We start from the raw sequence: 6,443 nt of genomic DNA on the forward strand, positions 1-6,443 counted from the left end.
AATTATATTTTGTTGTGACAAATTGGAAAAGCTTTCTTCTCCCGTTGTGAAAAATTCAAAGTCTTTTAATTTTACCTTTGAAATTGAAAGCAAAGTTAATTAAGCATACAGCATAAAAATTGGGCTAATTATATGTTGCTATTGGGTCAATTTACTCTAATTTTTAGCTGTATACAAAGGAGAGAGAAAGAGGCACGTTAAGGTTACTTGCTTTAAATGTTAAATTTTCTTTTGATCCTTAATGTTTTATAGAAGTAATAACTAAGTTTTTACATTTTTTAATATTTTTTGAAAAATAGTTTTTCTAAGATAATATTGTGAAAAAAAAATTGATGTTATAATTGTTGAATATTTAATTTCGATTTTCGATTTTAAGATGAGATTGAAAGAGTAAAAGAATGAAATAAATTTTTTATTTTACTTTCAATTAATTTTTTCTATTATTGTTATAGTTTTTTTAGGAGGTAAATTATAAAGACAGAGTAGAAAGATAAAATTTATAGAGAAATAACTTTTTATAAATTTTGAGTAGCCAATTATAAAATGTAAAAATTTTTATTTAGTCCCTGAACAAGTCATGTAGTACACAGTTAAAAATGAAGACAAATTAACTCAATTTATCAATTTTAAAATATAACTAATTCAATTTTTATATTTTGTACTTGATTAAATTTTACTATCAATTTGAAAGATCAAATTAATATTTAGTTTATATATCATGCATTGTGATTATTTTTTTGACAAGTAACTATTATTCAATATTTAATTAGTCATATCGAATTATCATTTAATTAATTAATAATTAAAGAGTTCATTAATTATGCAAAATTTTTAAAATTATAGTATTTCAAAATATTAAATTTTATAAAATTATAAATAATTTAACTAAAATATGTTAAGTTTATCTCTTAATAATAATAATAATAATTATAATAATTATTATTATTAAATGATGATCATAATCGTCCATATATAGTATACTTTCAATATATACCTTACACTATGACCCTGTCTTTATAAATAATTTTTTTTCCAATAAGAACATCCGGTGCCTTCACATTCATCTGATATCAAAAGTAAAGCCCTTTTTGGTTGCTGCTTAAAAAAAAATTTGGCTGCCTTAACCTTAGCAGCTGTTATCTCTATAGCATAATCTCAAAATTTTAATTTAGTATTACATATTTTTATTCCAATAATATATATATATATATATATATATATATATATATATATATATATATATATATATATATATATATATATATAGAGTTTGAGTGGGGAGGAGCTCTCAGTTGAGATTAGGACATACTACTAATTTAATTTTATTAAAAGATTATAGTACAGTTTAATTATAGTACAGATTACAGAACAATAGTTGATAAAACTTGAATTCTCAAATTATATATAAAACAACAAGGATGGTAAATAAGTTTTTGGGAAAATTACGTAAAGTTCCTCAACCTATTAACATGTTTTCAATATTATAATTTTTATAATGTTCTTCTTATTATTTTAAAGAAACTTTATTGAGATAAATTTTTTTTATAACTTATAATTTAATTTTTTTTATAACTTATAATTTATGTATTATATTTAAATTAAAATATTAATTTAATTAATTTATATATAAAAATATTTATTTATATAAAATAATTACACTTTTAATTAAAAGATCAACATTAACAATGTTATTTGAAATTCTAAATTTTAGATCAAATATCTAAAATTTAAATCTAAATTCATGAATCCAAACAAGCCTAGTCGGTATGGGTCTGAACACTTGACAAAAAAAAAAATGATGAAGACTGTATGCAAAAAAAAATGCTAAGAGAAGTAAAGAAAAGGTTCAAGTATATACAGGGAAAAAAAAAAAGTGAAAAAAAATTTTTTTTTGATTTGAAATCTAATAGTGGCTCTGAAATTGAAATTGGAAAAGCTTTCTTCTCGTGACAAATTCAAAGTCTTTTAATTTTACCTTTGAAATTGAAATCAAAGTTAATTAAGCATACAGCGTAAAACTTGGGCTAAGTAAGGTTGAGGATTTAATGCTTGTGAATGAAGAAAATCTCCATTGATAGCGCTTTACCCCATAATAGACATTTCCGACGCGAGTAGGATTAGACTTAACTCAGTAGACTAAAGATACCTATAATTTACTAGGAAAAAAAAAAAAAAAACATATTTAGCTCATTCCATTTTTTGTTTAGATATACGTCTTTATACAATATCATTACTGATGATCATTATGAGCGAATAACACTCTTATGCATAACATATTCTTATCTTAAACACTTGCTTATAACAAAAGGTTATAATTTGAAAGCTAAATATTCTTAGCATTCACATGCGCAATAAAATCCCAGCTTAAAATTTTTAATGGATAAATCTGGCCATGAGGTTTCAAAAAAGTTTCTTCTAGATATTTAAACAAGTAGAAATTAATAAAATTACTAAAAAAAATAGTGAAAAGACAGACACCAAAATTTCAATATTTAAATATTTATTAAAATCAATGAAAATTTACTTAATAATCAAAGGATAAACTAAAATAAATATAAAAAATTATAAAATGAGAGTGTAGTCTTATATTTGTCACACCCTGCTTCTAGAAAGGAAGAATAAAAACTACCACTAATGTTCCCTCTTGCCGCTGCTGCCCTTTAGCCATTTCCAGCGTTCATGAAGTTAAAACCACCCCCTAGCAGCTTCCTTCTGTCATCTATAAATCAAGAAATGTCCTTTACACTTTGATTTCATCAGGTATTGAAGGAAGACTGACAAAAATCCAGCTTAGTGTTGTTTCAAGAACATGATGGCAGCCCGAAAGTTCCTTAATTTCTGAAGTTTTGATGTTTAATTTCACAATGGATGTTGGGTAAGTGATTTCTACCATGGTGTTATTCACTGTGTTTACACTCACCCAGTTATTTTAATATTTCAGAGCTTTTGGTGTTTCCTGCACTAGTAGTCCTTTGTCTTTACTAGCTTTCAGGTCTAATGGAGGTTTGGCCAACATGCTTTATGTGAAATTTGGGATCCTTTTCGGACCATCTTATATGTGTATGTTTAGGTTGCCTGATTATTGGGCTGTAGACATATTCTTTTTAATCCTGATGTTTTGTTCGAGTATCATTCTTTTTTGTTTTGGTAAGCAATAAATTTTATTAAAAGTATGAGCTCAAAAAGGAACCTAGAGAAACAAATACTACAATTGCATTTACATTGTCAAAAAAAAAAAACTATTGCATTTACAATGTCACTAATCAATGACTGCCACATATACTAATCAATGACGTTGTCAACCAAGTCGTCTGAGTTTGACTGGATTTCACAAGTTTTGATCAAACTTTTCATGCTATAAAGACAAAAACATTCAATGAATATAGCCACAAAAATAAAGTTTAATTTTTGAATAAAATTGACTCGGTAAAGATTAAATAGAATTACTATTAATTTAAAAATATTTTGAATATTTAATATTATAAATTACTGAATTTAAAATATATTGACTTAAAATTAAAAAACTTGTTCAATTTACTTCAAATTAAAATTTTTCAAAACAATAATGAAAAACAAATTCAATTCAAATTATAGATTAAAAATCTAATATTATGAAATATATATATAACATGAGTATGAAGAAATTTCGACAAGGGAAATATTCCAACAATAATAATTAGATTATGAGAAAAACTGTGTGTAGGAAAAATGCTAAGGAAGTACGTGAAGACTGGTTCAAGAGTATGTACAGGGAAAATGCTAAGTGAAAATTGGATCAAGAATATAAAATTCTGAGAAAGTGAAAAATGAAGTTTAAATTGACTGGAATCCGAATGATCCTAACTGAAACTCACTCGATTTGCCATCTCTACCCTTGCGAATGAAATTTTAATCTTTAAAATTGAATCCTTAAAAATAACATAAAATAATTTTTTCCACCTTTGTTTGAAAAATGATAAATTTTGATTTGAAATCTAATGGTGGCTCTGAGTTTGAATTGCATATCAAAAGAAAAAACGAGTAGAAAAAACCCATCAGGTATTGACAAATGTGAATATTGGACAAGGCCATGTACATTTGACAAACATTGATAGAAGATATATTATTTATAATTTTTTTTTTACTTTATAAAAACTAATTGCATATCATAAATTAACATGGAAAGTAATCAGAAACTATATTCACTATAAATATTATTTTAAATTAATTATTTAAGCATTACATTCATATTATGTCGTTAGTTCATAGTAGATCGATTTAATCAAGAAAAATCTCAAATAATTAAGAATTTCAAAAACAATATTAAAAATTGGAAGAAACATTTAACAACATTAAAAAGAATAAAAAAATCTTCCAGAAGAACCTTGTGTATGCTGCACTCACCTATCGAAATGAAATAAAACTTAATTTATAAAAAAAACTAATTAAACTTAAAATAGCAAATCATATATTAATTCATGTTTAAATTTCATCTTAACTATATTATTAAAGGGCATAAAAAGACAACAGAAATATACAGTAAAAGAATGCAGAATATTGCAAGAAAAAAACAATTGTTTTAACCTACTTAATGGGTTTGCTTTACTTAATAGGCCATTACCGGTCGTCAGCATTCAGCGCCCCTTTTTTTTAGCTTGTTGGCTAGATTCTGCTTTTGCATTCTAGTCGTGCTTTACTTTATTCTAGACATTTAAAGAAGTAGAAATTTATAACATTACAAAAGAGAAAGGGTAAAAGTCGAGAGATTTAATCTCCAAATATGTCTAACATAAAACAGTGGCCTTCTATTTTTTTTTTCTTCTTTTTAGACGCCAAAATTTGAATATTTAAATATTTATTAAAATCAATAAAAACTTACTTACTGTATCTATATCAAAGGCTGAGATATATGATTCAAAATTAAAACGTTTAAATATAATTATCAATTAGAGAAAAGATTTGAACTTTTATATATATAAATAAAATATATATATATATATATATATATATATATATATATATATATATATATATATACACTAACAAGATACACGAATTTTATTATTTATCTTTTGTTATTTTATCTTTAACTAAGGTTATATTATTTATTTATTTATATGATTCATTATTTGAAATCAAAAATTGCTAAAAAAAAATTTAAAATTAAATTTTAAAACTATAAAATTTTATGTAATGAAATGATAATTATATATTGTAATCAATTATACTTAAATTAACGCAATAATCATTGCATACAAAAATAAATGTAATTATAATTACTTATTTTAATTTTTTTTCATTTATTGTTAATACTACCACCACCACTACTTTGCTACCACTACAATGACAACCGCTATCCTGCCTTGTTACCATCACCACCACTACCACCATCACCTTGTTACCATTGTCGCTATCACCACCACCACTACTTAACCACAACTATCACTACTTAGCTACTGCCACATCTGCCACCATCTAGTTATTACCACCACTACCACTATCTCATTTTGCCACTACCACCACCTAATCATCACTATCGCCGCCACCACAATCACTTAATTAATATTTTCACTTGACTATCGATCACTACAACCACTAACACTTATTATTAATATTATAAAGAAATTAAATATTAAAATTAAAATTATCATTACATTATACTATTTATATTTTTATTTTTATTTTACAACCAAACATAGGAATGTAATGAAAATTACGTTACATTATATTACAACTATAATTTTATTATATAATTAATTATATTAGATTACATTACGCTTTATCAAACGTAACCTAAATGTGGTTTGATTGGATAAATGAATATCAGTACTAGTATTCCCTTTGTTGAATCCTTAAGAATAAAATAAGCTAGCTTCTTTTTCCACCTTTGTTGAAAAATGATAAATTTTGATTTGAAATCTAATAGTGGCTCTGAGTTTGAATTGCGTATGAAAGGCAAAACGAGTAGAAAAAAACCCATCAGGCATTGACAAAAGTGAATATTGGACAAATAAATATAAGGACTCAAAAGGTTAAAGTTTGAAAGAACAACATCAACCATGTTATGTTATTTGAAATTCTAATTCACCTTAATAAGAGGGTTTTCTTTTTTTATTGAATACTCCCATTTTAAATTTAAAAATTAAAATTCAGTATTTCATCCAAACAATATATTTTCAAATTTATAAATTTCAAATTTTAAATTTTAGATCCAATATTTGAAATCCAAAATTTAAATCTAAATCTATGAATTTAAGCACAACCTAACTTCTTTTTCCACTTTTTTTGTCAAAAATGATAAAGTTTGATATGAAATCTAACAGTGGCATTGAGTTTTTGTCACACCTTACCCCTCTGTAAGGTATGATATAATCCCGTAGTATACCTAATAAATTGCAGAATTTTGCTTACCAATAATCTATTAAATATACTATAAGAGATTTTGACAAAACAAATGCATTTTT

Source organism: Hevea brasiliensis, unplaced genomic scaffold (assembly GCF_030052815.1).
Source record: "Hevea brasiliensis isolate MT/VB/25A 57/8 unplaced genomic scaffold, ASM3005281v1 Scaf39, whole genome shotgun sequence".
In the NCBI taxonomy this organism is placed as follows: Eukaryota; Viridiplantae; Streptophyta; class Magnoliopsida; order Malpighiales; family Euphorbiaceae; genus Hevea; species Hevea brasiliensis.